This window comes from Cupressus sempervirens, chromosome 10 (assembly GCF_028749045.1).
Source record: "Cupressus sempervirens isolate cs-2001-9-10 chromosome 10, ASM2874904v1, whole genome shotgun sequence".
Lineage (NCBI taxonomy): Eukaryota > Viridiplantae > Streptophyta > Pinopsida > Cupressales > Cupressaceae > Cupressus > Cupressus sempervirens.
In genome coordinates, this window is record NC_143127.1 from 881,089,836 (window position 1) to 881,106,176 (window position 16,341).

Consider the following 16,341-nt stretch of genomic DNA (forward strand, 5'->3'; position numbering starts at 1 on the left):
GTATCTCAAACCTCTAAATATTAATCTTAGAAGTGTGACTTTGTTGGAACACCTTGAAATTTGAAGACTATTGGTTTCAGGGCCATCTTTACAGCAAGGGAGAATGAGGAGGAATCCACTAAATCTTCCTAAAACCAATATCTATTAGTCTGGAAGAAAATAAAAATCAACTTCATAAACCCTAATTACTAAAAAATATAACCTAAAAACCCTAATCCTACACAAACTATTAAAAAACACATGAAAACCCCTAAAACATCTCTAGTAAACAAAAACAATGGCACACCTTATGGACTGCAGAGGTGTGCTAGGTGCACCATCTCCTACACAAAAACCTTCAACACAAAAGGTGTGTACCTAGTGCACCTTGTGGGGTGGGCTAGGTGTGCACCCTTATAGTATGCTTAAGGAAGAAGAAGTATTGAAAGGGGTGTGCACTTAGCGCACCTCATGGGATGCGCTATGTGTGGACCCCTTTCCATGCTTATTAAGAAGCTTGTATTTGTAAAGGTGTTACGCTTACACACCTTGGATAGGTGCACACTTGTGCACCTTTATCTTAGGTAGAGCTTTGTTTAGCTTAGGTTTAAATCTTTTGAGTTTTGTTAAGGTTTTGTAAAATAAGGTGTGCACCTTGGAAGTTGCATACCTTTTCCTTCATTTTTAACATGTTTGTGTGTTTTTTATTTAGGATATGAAGTGGAGTGGTCTACCTTGGAAGCTATAGAGGTGCGGTTATTGGGAGCTGGAGGAAGGAAGTGAGCTGAAGAGAGAGGTGCAGTCCCAGATCAAGAGGGATGTTCTTTTCCCTTAGTATGACTAGCACACTAGTGCACCTTGAGGGATGCACTAGAAGTTCTAGTGTGCCCCTTACAAAAAATTTGATTCTTTCCCCACAAAATCATGGTTACTGGCAATTGGGTTTTCAATCAGAGACCCAAATAAGGTAAAACATAAGGAAAAACTATAAAAAAAACTTTAGACCCCAGACTAGGGATCTAAAAAGCTAAAAAATTAAACTAGGGGGTCCCCATTTCTAAGAGAAATGGGGCATGTGTTGTGAAACCACAACAAATAGCCTCAAAAAAAAGGAAAAAATGACAAAGGCATTTCTTCATAAGCAAACATTCCTCTGATATGTGTCAAACACCAACTGAATCTTAAATACTCCAAGCATATTTTGAGTCACTTTATAATCAAAACCTTAGAATCTCGATTCTCCAAGTTTAGTGTGTGTTTAGTGTATCGATTTTCTTCAACATCTTAGAATGCAATCTATCAAAAGCTTCTGACAACTTGGAAACAATCTTCTACCCTTCTAGTCCATTCATTGGGGATCCTTACAAAATATTTTTTATCAATCCCTTATTTGACCAGATGAGAAGATCAGTTCTAAGAGCTCTTAATAGGTGATCCCTTTTTATTTGAAGTCCGAGGTAATCTTCTAAATATTTGCTTCACATAGCTCACATGTCACCATTTGATCCTTTAATGAAGCAATTGTTTTGATGCTAGATAGCCTATTTGGAGTGCATATCCCTATAGTCATATTACCTTTCATAAACTTTGTAGAATCATTCATTCTTAACACCTTTTTTCCTTTTTATTTTCTTTTTTTACCCTAACCATGCTTAGAATATATGTCCAAGACATTGGTGTTGTTTCTCATATTCAATTTTTAATGAACATCCCTTGCATTCCTCTTTTAAGAACTTTTTCAAAATTCTCATGCCAAACAATCATCCTAGAAATTCCTTTGAGAAGACATTTTTTTTTTAACCGATAGGGTTTGGACTATCCCTTTCTATCATCAACCTTGGTTTGAAAATGCCTAAGCTAGTCAATCTTTAAATTTGCAAAGTGTTGAAAACTTTTTGTTCTACAATTCTAAATTCAAGACTAAAAGTCCTCTACTACTGCAAGTAACATCTGTTCATTAGTTGGTATAAGAAACATAATTTCATTAAAATGTTTTGACAAAGAAATACCTCTTCCCAAAAGTTGAAACCACAAATTGGTTTGATGAGATACATCAAGATAAAATCTTGAGTGCACCTAACCCATGGACTAACACAACCTTGAAAGTAAACACACAACTCAAAGCAAACTCACAACTGGAAAAAAACACACTTCCAAAAAGGAAATTTTCTTTTTTTTGAAATGCTTTTAGGCTTCAAAGTAATGTTTCAGGAATTTTCCATTAACTAGAAATAGAACCAATTCCCCCTATAAGGAACTCATCCTAAAAGTATTTTCTCCTAGAGTTTATGTGATCTGATAAGGACCAATCCACAAGCATTGAAACTTAGTGTGGTCGGCCAAATTTTCTTTTTCCTTGTCCTAGAGTAGAACAAGGTCAGATATTTTGAACAATTTTATGATGGCCCTATTGTCGAACCACCTCTTGATGATAGCCTGATGTTTCACCATATGTTCCAAAATATTTTTCCATTTTTATCCATAACCAAAAGATTCATTAGTCTGATTTGTACTCTGTCATCATCTTTAGTGCACCCACTCATGAATTTCAAAATAGGAATCCTGAGGTTAAGTGGGAATACTAGCTCTTGTCTATAGACAAGAAGATATGGAGATTTCCCCAAATCCTTCTTGACCCTAACTCAGTCTATCCATAGGGCATATTTGAGTTCAGTTTGCCAATCTTTAGGATTTTCCTTCAACAAACATCTTATTATTGTGATCAAGTTCTTATTTGTAGATTTGGCCACACTATTTCCTTGTGGATAATAATTTCAAGAGAACTTGATAATAACCTAATTTTCCACTGCCCACTGAGTAAGGAATACCAATGCAAAAGCTGATCCATTATCGCACACTAGAAAGAAATCCATCACAAATCTAGTAACAATGTGTTCTTCCAAGAAGTCTATAACCACCTTTCTCATGCAATTTCTAAAAGTCTCTACTTCTATCCAGCATGTACAATAATTGATAGAAGTAAGAACAAAAGTATGTCCAGTTGACAATGGTGGGTTCACTGTAACAATGAAACCCAACCCCCACTTTGCAAAGGGGTGTACTTGGAACACTGGTTATAATGGCATCGCAAGATGCCTTTCTTTGTTAGCACTAGTTTGAAAAATGTAGGAAATATGCACATGTTCAAAAGTATCTTTGAAGATCGTAGGCTAGAAATAACCTGATCTTAAAATCATATGGGTAGTAGCCTCTGCTGAACCATGTCCTATACCATGCTTATCGTGAAATTTTTCCAAAACTTCTTTTACTTCTTCACGTCCAAAGAACTTTAGATAAATCCCTTCATAGTTCCTTTTGTATAATTTTCTATCATGTAACATGTAGGATTTTCACTTCATTTTGAGTCCCTTATGCTGTGAACTATTCATCCAATTGAAGTACTAATTTTGCAAAATATAGTAAATAATATCCTAGTACCAAACATCTATTATTATACCTTGGTCAATATCAACTTGAGATACTAAAATCTTCTTCTAGTCTTCCACCTCTGTTTCACCTTTAAACTAGAATTTCTTTTCATCCTCGATTTGGTTATCTGCTATCATTTTTTATAATCCTTGTCCTCTTACCAACTTCATGGGTTGAATCTCTAAATCAAATTCTTGAAGGATATCCATCCATTTTCCTTTCCTTTTACCTAGTTCATTTTGCATCAATAATGTCTTAATTGTAGGATCAGGCAGAATTGTATATACCTTACTCCTGAGTATATTATTGCAGAGTTTGTTTACTACTTTGGTTAAAGCAAAAAACTATTTATCGAGGTTAGAATAATTTAACTTAGCATTTTTTAGAGTGAAAATCATAAAGGCAATGGACCTTTCGTCTTCTTTTTTCGTCTTCTACGTAAGAATCCTAGCACATGAATGTTCTAAGAAAAAGAGTATATTTTGACAAGTAGTCCATAATTCAGACTCACTAATATTGGGGCTGTAGAAATTTCCACTTTGATATCCTTAAATGATTCTTAATATCCAGAGCCCATTCTATTTTCACTCCCTTTTTGAGTAAATCATTAAGGGGATGAAGTATCTTCGTAAATCCCTTATAAATGTTTGCACAAATTTTATCTTTCCAAAGAAAGACTTAAGTTATTTTTGACTATGAGGAGGTGACAATTTTAGAATGGCTTCAATTCTATCAGAACTAATGAAGATTCTGGCTTTAGAGATGATATGGCCAAAGAGCTTTCCTTTAGTAACCCCAAATGAACATTTCTTGGGATTGAGTGATATGCCATATTTATCACATCTATTGAATACCTATCTTAGATCAAAAATTTTAGTTCTTCGATCCTTTGAAAAGATAGTTAAGTCATCCATGTCGATGACTATAAACTTGTTTATCAATCCCTTAAAAGCTTCATCCATGGCTCGTTGAAATGTAGCCCCTACATTAATCAGCCCAAAAGACATTCTCCTATAAGAAAAAGTTCCCCATTTAGTCATGAAGGTCGTCGTTAGTCTATCCTCTTTATCAACCATTACCTAATTATATCCTAAATATCCATCCAAGAAAGACATCATCTTAGAACCATTGACAATTTGTAGAACTTCATCCAGTGAGGGTAAAGGGTAGTTGTCCTTTTGAGATGCAAGGTTGAGATTACAAAAATCCTCACAAAGATGAATCTCTCCAATCTTTTACTACATAGGAACCAACTTAGCCACCCATGTAGAATGGTGAATGGGAAAGATGATCTTGGCATCAAGCAATTTCTTAACTTCCTTCATTATCAATGGTTCAATAATAGGATTAATAGGTCTTTTCCTTTGACGAAAGGGTTTGGCATCTAGTTTCAATGGAATTTCATGTGCAATGATTTGATGATCATATTTTTTGAGCTCTTCATACCTCCAAGAAATGACATCCTTATATTTTGTAAGCAATTTGAGCATATCTTCCGTTTCTTGTGCATTGCACACCTTTTTGACCCTTACCATTTTAGGATCTTCATCGATACCCAAATTATATGAATCACATTCCTTGATCCCCTTTCCTTTGACCATTCTTTTGTTAAGTTTTGATTCCTTGCAATCAAAAATGTGTTTTTACTCAACCATTCCCTTAGGAATAGTCTTTCTTTTAAGTTCAGGATCCCATCTTCATCTTCAAGTTCATGATCTTTAGGTTTTTCATCCAGAGTATCATCAATCTCCTACCCTTTAAAGTGGCCATTACACATGATAAATTTGAGTATATTTTGATCATCCTGAAAGACTTGGAAGTTTGTAATATTGTTTGGGATAGATGGGGTAGCAACTAATTCTACTAAAAATATTTTCAATTTTGTTCTCTTGACTAGTTGTACTATGCTAGCCAAAATAGTAGGGGCACCTGCTACCATGTTTTTCCTCCTTAGAATGGACTTTATGTTCAAAGCTTTGAAATCATCCATTAGATCCCATACTCTTTTCTTGTAAGAAAGAAACCTCCTATCATTGCAACAGTATATCGATTTCACTTGTCTTATAACCGACTGAGAATCTCCCTCAATTATGAGAGTTGTGATTCCTTTCTCTAGTATGAAAAGAAGTCCTTAGATCAATGCTTCATACTCTACAACATTATTAGTACATCTAAACTATAATCGATAGGCTACATAAAAAGACTTACCTTTTGGATTGATTAACTCAATACATGTGCTAGCTCCTAACTTGCATTTGGAACTGTCAAAGCAGATTGCCCAGATCAGATCTTCTTTAGGCTTTCTAGATTTATTATTTTTCCTTATGTTTTCCTTTACTTGGGCTTGAAAGAATTATTTCTTGGGGATCCACTGTAGTCTTTTGTGGGATGGACTTGATGATTTTCCATTGTTACCCCTTGATACAAGAAGCATATGTTTTTCTTGTTTGTCCTGAATTTCCCCTATTAATTTGGTAATTTCATCCACTTTGAATTTAGGATGAATTGCTACTAAAATCCATCCTTGACCTTTTATGTAACACCTCCTTCTTTGGAATTTGATCATTCTTAGTGGAGGAGAAGACAAACCTCCACAATCTGAAGAGGTATCACTCTATGATGCATTTAGATCTTCAATTTCTTCTTAAATTTTTTCTATAGATTTTTATATATATAGAATTTTGACTTTCTATGGGTTCATCATTCGTAAAGTTACTACTCTTTTTTTCCATTATCTGTGTTAATACCTTAGCAACTACTTCTAGGCAAAGTGAACATCAAAACTCTGAATGACTAACTTTATGCAATCTACAAAATCTTTGGAGAAGCAGAATATTGGGGTCAACTTCTTCTCCTAAACATTGTAAGTTAGCCATCATGATGTCTATGAACTATGTTACGATCTCTTTCTTTGGGATTGAAATCATGGATCTTCTATTTTGATCATTTGATATTTTGGTTGAAGTTGTATCAAAAGCCATCACTTTGTAAGAACCCAAATATGATTGTAAGAATGCCACCTCATTTGGTGCATTGTATTATGTAATCATTACTTTTAACTTTGTCTCTACATCTATCTTGATTTGATTATTTGACCATTTCCATGGTAACCATAATTGAGTAAAATTTGTAGAAAACCATCCTCTTAGGCATTTTTTCCATTCTCTTCTTAGTAGCAATCCATGTGTCTGAGGAATCTTGACCACATGTATATTAATTATGTCTTGAATTTGAGGGTCAACTTTCAACTGTATCCAAACATCTTTCAACACACCAATGACTTTTACTTTCATTTTATCCAATTGTATCACTTTTCAATTAGAGGGTTGAGGAGTGACTCCCAAACTTTGTGTTATCAACAATGGAATAACATTGCAAGAGGCTCCTAAATTAATTAGGCAATTATGAAGATTCTTCCCATATATTATGATGCTAAGAAAAAATGGGGGCACCTGAACCTTGTCTTTAAACATAGCTGGCATTTCCTCTAACGCATTGACTTGTTGAGATGTTGTCTTTTGAGGAACAATACTCATAGTATGGGGTATCTTTTTATAATCAAGAGTTTTCATTAGTGCTTCTTGTTGATGAGGACAATTTTGTAGCATGTCAAAGATGGACATGTTGGCTTTTGTTGATTTTAAATCTTCCACTGCACTATACTTTTCAATAGACCAAGCAGGATTTTTCAAGATTGTAGGCACATTTCCTTGACTTTGATTTTTTTGTCCTCCTTATAGGGTCTAATTGGTATTGGGTTGTTACTCACTCTTGGATCAAGAGGAGTCAATTGTAATATTGAAGGGATTCCATCTTTCATAGGTTCCTTTTGACTTCATAGATTGTAAGTATTCATATTGTCATTTGTAAAAGCCAACATCTCTTTAGGTTATGTATCTGGTTCTTGACTGAATGGAAAAGATAACTCTTCACCGATTGGTTGTTCCACTTGTTTTTTCTGTGCAGAATCGCAGGATTCTAGTAACATAGCATTAAATTGCATAGGAGGCACATTATTATTTTCTTGTGAATTCTAATTCATTTCTTGATTTCTATTGTAATATGAACCATCATTGTTAGATGTGTTTTGACCATCATCATATTGATTGATGTCCACATACTGAACATTATTGTTATTGTTATCTACAGGAATGGTTCCATTATTTGGATGAGTGTTCCATTGTTGATTTTGTCTTTGGAAGTCGTTGTTGCAATCAAGAGGAATGGAATTATTTCCTCCATTATTGTTTCTTTCATCATTGTTCCCACTAAATTATTATTATAATTCTGATTGCAATTATTGTTGTTGTAAGGACCAACATTATTTCTCTAAAAGTTATTATTCTATCCTTGTGACAACCTCAAGTGAGTTAGCTCATAATTCATTTGAGACATGGTCTTCCTCATTTGACCAAACTCAGAGGCAAAACTATTGTCTGCTTTAGCGAAAGTAGCTTTTGGAGGTTGATATCTTGGATATGTTATAGTCAAGATTTGTGGAGTAGGTGCCTACTATAATGGAACTAGATTCATTTTTATGAATTGGCTAGGCATAACAGATGCTCCAACATGATATTTTGGAATTGTTGTAATAGATTGAGCTAGAAGCATCAATCCTCCTCCATTAGGATTGGCTTGCTTAGTAAAGGTAATTTCTTTTGAGAAGGCTTTTTCCAATGTGTTGATATTTACTATAGGAAATCTTCTTAAGAAAATGGTAGTAAGATGGTCCATAGCATTCAGATAAATCTAAATTACAACTTTAACTAGTATAGTGTATGGTTTTTCCAAGTTGTGATATGCCAGATGAAAGTGATGGTTGAAGTGTGAAACCATCTCAACTAGGTCCCTTTTGATCGATATAAATTTTTGATGTATCATAGCTGGGTTGATGAAAGTTTTGAATTATTCCAAGAATTTCAAAAGTATCCCAGTCTCCAATACATCCAGGTGACAATTTAACATACCAATTAAAGGAATCTTCTCCCATAAAATAGGGGAATAAGCAAAGAAACACATTCTCATTAGCAATCTTCTTTCAGTTGAAAATTTCCTTTAATACCTTGATGTGATCTTCAATAGTTCTTGTCTCTCAATAGATAAACCTTGGGAAAAAATTCTTAGGATTCTTAGGAAGGTCAATGAGTACACCTATCAAGTTGATTGGTGAGTCTACAACATTTGCGAAAAATTCCATTGGAGGATTTGGTGGAATAATGGGTGGTTGTTGTAGAGGTGGAATTGAGGAAGATGATGAAATGTTGAATGAAAGTGGTAGAATTTGAGGGAATCCTTTTTTTTTGTGAGGCTTGTGAAAGTGGGTAAGTTTGAGGAACTCATGTGTACTAGTTGAAGATCTTAGAGCTTGATGAAATGGAGATGACAGATTAGGAACTTCCAATTTGCATCAATTATGGAAAAAGTGCACCTCTATAGAAGCACACTCTCTCTAAAATATGGTGCACCTTGGAACCTAGTGCACCTCAAAAGCTAGTGCACATCGGAACCTTGATAGTTCAAAAAAATTTCTAAACTTGTAAAAGATGCAAAATTTTGAAATTGCAAGTTGTTCTTTTCTATTCTAAATGGTTGGAGCCCTCCTTCTAGTGCCACTTTTGTTGAGCTATCATTTTGCACGATGCTTAATGGTAGGAATCCTTTCAAACTCCTCTCTTGAAAAGTTGATCTGGGATCAACTCTAAGGTTCTAGGTGATTCTGCAACCTACTAGAATCTACCCAGTAGAAGATAAATGTGAGTGTTCACGAGGAGGCCTGTGTTGGTTCTAACCAATTTCGGATAAGATTTTGAATCTTCTTACTATCTCAAAAGAAAAAACACACAAAAAGAAATATATTTTTCTATTTTTCTATTTTTTAATGAATGCAATCTAACAATGCAACTATATGAATTCCTAAATTAACCAAGTGTTTCTAAAGGAAAATAACAAAGATAAGGTAACAAGAAGGTTAAGAAAATGACTTGAAAAATTAATCGCTAATGGACGTAAGCTACGAAAATAATATGTCTGCAAGTTAAGACTTTGAATAGATTGGTAGGTAACCAATGAAAATAGGAGCAACACTTCTTTAATTCCACTAATACAATCATTGATGGGAATTTAGTAACCATAAGATGTTTTACTTTTCATCAGACTACAAGGCCATGGAAAATGCACTCATGAGAGACAAAAAGCTATGCAAGAACAATGAGGTGATCTCTTCTCAAACTAAGTACATTAGTAGAATTTGTAGACCTTTGGAAAACACTAAAAATAAAAGATCACTTAATCAAAATAATTCAATAAAACTATTGGCTCCATTACACTCTATGAACATACATTCAAAAAATATAACAAACTCAAGAAAGAATAACTACACCCCAAATGCGAGCACAAATAGCATATATTATTGCATCAAAATAATCGCCTAGAATACATATTACATTATTGAATTTTTAAGAAATCATCTCCTCAATTTGTGTTGAGATGAGAGATCTCTTTATGCAAACATATTTTTCTAAACTAATAAAACAAATCTACTTATGTATGAACTGACTCTCTACCTAGTGCTAAGTAGGACTCGACCCTTATTTATATCATTTAATAGGTGCATGAGTCTTTACATGTCTTAAAAAAAAAAAGCATGAGAAAATAGTAAGAAGAAAGCCATTAAATAATGTAGGAGTCTCTGGAGGTACCAAAAATAGAAGCTTAACCTTCACTGGATATTTGTAGTAGTTAAATTGCCATCAGAATGCATTTTTGGTGTATGGAAGGCTCTAAATTTGGAACTAGCAGTTAATTTTTGGTGCACCTTTGAATTCTTCAAAATATTTTGGTGCACCTTGGAAGAAGTGCACCTTGGAAGCTAGCGGACCTCAGAAGAAGGTTCAAAAAATGCAACATTTCACCAAGTGCCAAAATTGAAATTCTAGCTTCTAGGTTTTTCTCCCCTTCATACCAAAGCTATGTCTGGGTATTTTCTTTTGAATTTCTCTATAATCTCTATCACTTGGGTTGCCTCCAGAAAATCAAAAGCATCATATTTATCCTTTACCTTTTTCCTATAGTTGGCCACCTCTATGTGAGTCTCTACAAAATCTCCCAATTTTACATCCAAATCTAGCAATGCCTCTTCGGTCTTAAATGTCTATCTAATATCATCATTAGTGGAAGTTTCTTCAAAAGTCTTTGAAAATTTTTCAACAACTACTTATATATTCATTAATTTATCTCTTGAATCATCTTCAAAAATGTCCAAGCAAGCATCATTGTAATATCTCTCTGGCTCAAAAATTTTCACTTGGGTTTGATTATTGAGCTTATGAATATTTGCATGTAATGTTTCCATTAATTTATCTCCATCCACAATCTTCTCTATCCAATAATCTATCTTATCTAACTCATCTACTGTATATACATTGATCAAAATCTGATATCTTTGACCCTTTATTGACTGTAATGCTTGCAGGTCTCTACCCTAGGTATATTCTGCATGTGGTGTAGCAATTTAAGATTTCCTTGTATAATTTATACATCTTTCTCTTCAAAAATTTCCCTTCATTACTGAAAAGCATTAAAAAATGAATCTAGTTGTATAGCCTCCTTATCACTCTTTTGAAGTGCCGCATTTATAGTCTCTTCGAGATTTTCAGGATCCAACAAACCAACTACTTTGTTTAGATATCCTCTTATGATCTCATTCTACTTTAAAAGGTTTAATAATTTACTCTCATCCTATTATAAGTTCCTAAACACTTCTTTGATTCCCATAGTGACCATTAATTTGGCAATATCTATAGTGGGTTTTCCAAGCATGACCTCCCTAATTTGATAATCTTTTGGAGTTAAATCCTCAATATTTGCATGTGGAGGAGGGATAGAAACATAGGTGAATAAGTCCTTATTTTGATCAATAATGACAAAGGCCAATGGTTGTGCATCACCTATTGGTGGCTCAGGTTTCTTGAGAGCTTCAATTAATTCTCCCATCCCTTCATTAGTAGAATACAATAGTCTTTTTTGTCTAATCATCACCTGTTTCCTCAACCATCTCAAAGTATCTTCCATTAGAGATTTTCCTTTAGATGAAGAAAGAGTTTGTACCACTAGGCTTTTTCCTTATCAATTCTCTTTGGAGTATTCTCCTTTTGTGAGAGATCCACCTCAGGCATTTCTGTGTCTATCAAGTCCATTATCCTCACCTCTATATCTTGGGAAGTATGATGAGGTTCCTCATATATTTTCCCTTCCTCTAACACTTCAGTGATGGGTATTTTTTGTGGACCTTCTTCCTATTCAACCTGCACCTATTCTTCATTACCTGGAGGAAGAGAAGTAGCCAAACCTTTGTCCAAGCAAGATAAATCTTGAATTGATGATGGTGGATCACTTAAAGGTCCTATGACTGAGGTTGAAATTGACTCCAATCCTCTTTTGGAGGTTGATTTTTCAAAGTATCCCTTATCTTGTCACCTACCAACTCAGTGCCTATTGGCATAAAATCAAAATCTGACATCTAAAAGACATCGACCCCTTTATCTTGTTTCTCATCAATAGATTTTTGTAATTCATCCTCCAAAGTTGTAGCCTGAATAGGCTATGTAGGAATGGATGGTGGTGTAATAGTGGAGCTTCTTCTCCATTCTACCTCTATAGCCCTAGCAAGATGAGTCCTTTGACTCAAGGGAAGGTTATCTTCTTCATCCTCATCATCCTCTTCCTCCTCTTCTAGAATAACTTCTGGGACTAATGGAAAAGGAATAACCTGTCTTATCACCTTTTGTCTCCTCTTAACTGGATTTTTCATCTTTTTTCTCTTGGGAGCTGATGGGGATGCTTCTTCCTCTTGTGCAAGTTGAAACACTTTGTGTGCTTCTACTTCAGCTCCTAGCCCTTGTTCTGGTGGTGGCACTAGAGGATTATCTTGAGTTTGGATAACTTCTACATTTTCTTCCCCTTGGTGTTCCAATGCTTTAGTTGCTCCTTCAAGCTCATCTTGGTGACAGGAAGTTCTTTTCCTTTTTCCTTTACCCTTATGCACCGTGAAGCATCCAACTTCTCTATCAAGTTGATGCACTATTTTTGGCCTCACTAGAGACTAAGTTGTGAATGTGGGAACTATCACCTTTGCTCCTCTATCCTTCAATGGGTAGGTTATAGCTTGGAAAATTATAGTTTGTAGAATTAGATCCATCTTGAATGATCTTTTGATCCAATCCTTGGTTAATTGGATGACATGCCTCATCCCATGATTAATATCTATGTTTCCTTCTCGATCAATCTCCACATTCATTATAGGTTGATCAGATATATTATCTCTATTGTACAAGGGATCTAGGACCTCTTTAGTGTCTTGCTACATTATCTTTAAAGGACCTTTATTTTTAAGGCACTACCTACCAAATAGAGAGTCATCCTACAATAATCCCTTATTCAGATTTCATAGTCATCCACTACATTCATCCAATGGTCCTCCATGGCATCCTCATGTTGGAATTGTTTCCTTGCAAAGTACTATACTTTGCAAATGTTATCAAAATAGGGACAAGGAGAGTTATAATCCTCCGAGGGATACAGATCCCACTTAGACTCAAAAGTCACAATATCCTATTTCCAAACAACACTAAATGGACCTATAGTGATGGGCCATACCAAGGTCTTCTTATGTTGCTTCCTTACTCTCTCATATGTAGACAAGAGTTGGCATGCAATCTCTAGCACTATGTAATGTCCCCACTTTAGCAATTGTCTAGTTGTGTAACCATTAGCCTTTTATTTTATTTTATTTTATTTTATGTATCCCACATCACTTGTGAAAAGTGGTCAACCCTATGAAGTAGAAACAAAAGGAGAGCTTATGGCTATTGTTAGGAGGTTGAATATGAGAAGAAAATAGATGTGTGATTTTCAAATCTATTTTTGGCATCAGAGGATATCTATCCTCTCTTGTGACATTCTAGACATCATTCCCTTAGGGTTTAGCCTTTGGAATTCATTGCAATCAGCTTCATTAACAGGTAGATAGGGTGCATTTCTAGCTATAGGTGGATTAGGTGTTTGCTCATATCATTCTCGCTTCTTGTCTGATACTTATGCCATTGTGAAGGGATGATTTTATAAGGGTCTTGGACTAATTTAAGGCAATTTTTCCAATAGCAGCCCTATAGCATGACAATATTCATATTATTGAAGTAGCAAGATGGGAAGTCAATGCTAGAATATCATGCTATAATTAATGAGTTGAGAAGTTTTCTATGTATTTGATTTTATTAGCTTGAAAAATAATATTATTTCAATAGTAGTTCAATCTTTCATTTTTCATAAATTCCTTCTTGTTCATGTTATGTGGTTTCAAATCTATGCAAAGACAATAAAATCACTATAAGTAGTTTGTTTGGTTTTTGGGAATTTCTAAAGTGTCCATTATAGTGATATCAGAGCTATAAGTCCTACCATCCAGTGGAGGTCTTATAGGGAATTTGGAACAACCAAATATAGGAAAAAGTGTTTGACAAAATGTCAATACACTAAAATTAGAAATTAGAAAGGCTAAGCATTTATGTTTGAGCGTGTGATAGGGGCTTTATAGTTTCTACAATGCTAGGGAAAGACAAACTAGGAGTTCATATTTGTAGAGTAAGCAATCTAGTCCATCCATGCAAAGGGACATATAATCCAGTCATACAAACATAGAGGAGATATTCTTTGAACAAGATAGTAGTATGGGTGACCAAGATGATAGGAATATAGGATTAGGTGGAGGCAAGAATACTAGTCCAAATCAAGATGAGGTAATGTTCAGATAGTTACTGGGTACATTAGAGGAGGGGCAACATATGCAAAAGGAGAAGAATAGGAAAATGTATATGATGATGCAGCTTATGACTAGATAGATGGGCATCAATATTAATCTAGGTGATACCAATAATGGAAACAATAATAATGGGTAAAATGATAACAATAGGCACAATGATAATAATGGAGGTCGAGGTAACAACAACGGTCCTGAGAATAACATTAATGGTAATAATGGACATGGAAAAAATGGGAATGAGGCCAATGACTTTAGACATGTTGCACACCTAGCTCAAACAGTGAGCTCGAGACCTCTTCTACCCACCTTTCCACCCAAAGAGTCAATTCAACTAGTAAATGAACTATAGATTACCAAGTTACAGGACTAGTTTAGGAGGAGTTGGGAGGCTAGTAGACCAGAGTTTCAAGCGGATATTTCCCTCAAAGATTATATGGACTTGAGGATGAGAAATATGTCTAGATCAAGAGGGAGAAATCAAAATTTTGAGCTGAGAAATAAAGTTGGGAAATTTTCTTTACCTTATTATGATGCTTCAGGGAAGATGACTACACGAGCTTGGGTGCAGAAGATAGATATATACTTCTAGCTAAATCCTATGGCTAAGGAGGAGGCTATCAAGTATGCGGCTATTCATTTGGATGGCCTAGTGTATGAGTGGTGGCACCATGGCATGGTAACCTTGGGACATAATCAGATCACATCTTACGAGGAGTTCATTCATAGACTCATAGAGAGATTTGATACCAAAGATCTTGAGTTATAGTTAAGGAGTTGGCACAAATCAAGTAGTGGGGATTAGTTGAGATGTGTATTAGTGAATTTTAGAGAGGAGGTTACTAGTGTTGTTTATGGATGAACTCCCAGATCCCTTAAGGGGTTGGGTCAAGGCGCATGACCTAACTACATTATAGGAGGCTGCTAAAAAGGCTCCTAACTTAGTGCCTTCTTCTTTTAGGAGAATATTTCAACATAGGGATTCATATATGAAGAAGTACAAAAAATATTTTCATAAGGATGCTCGTCAAAAAGGGATAATAAGTTGGATAATGACACCCTAAATGAGTTGAGGAGGAAGAAGTTATGTTTTCATTGCAAAGAGCCTTGGGACTTATCTATAAGTGTCCTCTCAAGGCTAAGGTAAATCAAATGGAGTATTTCATAGTAGAGGAGTCATCGTCAGAGAGGGAGGATCAATACTTTGATTCAGATGAGGATAGCAATACAAAGGAGAGCAACATTCCCGAGGATGAGAAGTCATTGGCATAATTAATAGGGGCTCAAAAGGAAATCACATTTAAGGTTAGAGGTACTATTTAGGGGCAGAAAGTGATCTCACTCATTGACACTGGGGCCACACATAATTTCATAGATACACAATTGGTAGCCAAAAGAGGTTTAAAAACTAACAAACGCATCGGATTTAGAGTCATGGTAGCTAATGGTAACAAATTATTATGCACTTGAAAGATATCTAATCTTCACATTACGTTTGGAGATGGCTATGAGTTGGAGGATGAGTTCTATGTAGTAGAAATGGGAGACAATGATGTCATCCTTTGTATAACATGGATGGTTGTGCTAGAACTGTTGTACTTAAAGGACTTTTAGATGGGAGCTATAGAGTAATCTCCTTGAGGAGAATATAGAGACTATTTCAGCATGATGATGTAGAGTGGGAGATAGAATGTTTTACTATGCCAACCTCACAGGAACTACAAGTGAAGAGTCATCCACTAGATATCCAAGAGATACTTGATAGGCATGCTAAAGTTTTTAGTGAGATTTTGCATGGGGTTACTCTCCTGACAGGGGAATGGAGCATGTTATTAAACTTGAGGCAGGAGCCAAACCAGTTATGATTACTCCTTGTCATCATCCTAAGAAACACAAGGATGAGATAGAAAAGGAAATTAAGAATGTGTTGGAGATGGGGCATATTAAGCCTAGTAAGAGCCTCGTTTCTTCAATAGTAGTATTGGTAAAGAAGAAGGATGGGACGATGAGCATGCACATCGATTATAAGCCATTAAATAAGAAGACCATTAAGAACAAATATCTCATCCCACAAATAGATGAGTTGATCGATGACCTGCATGGTGTATGCATTTTTATGA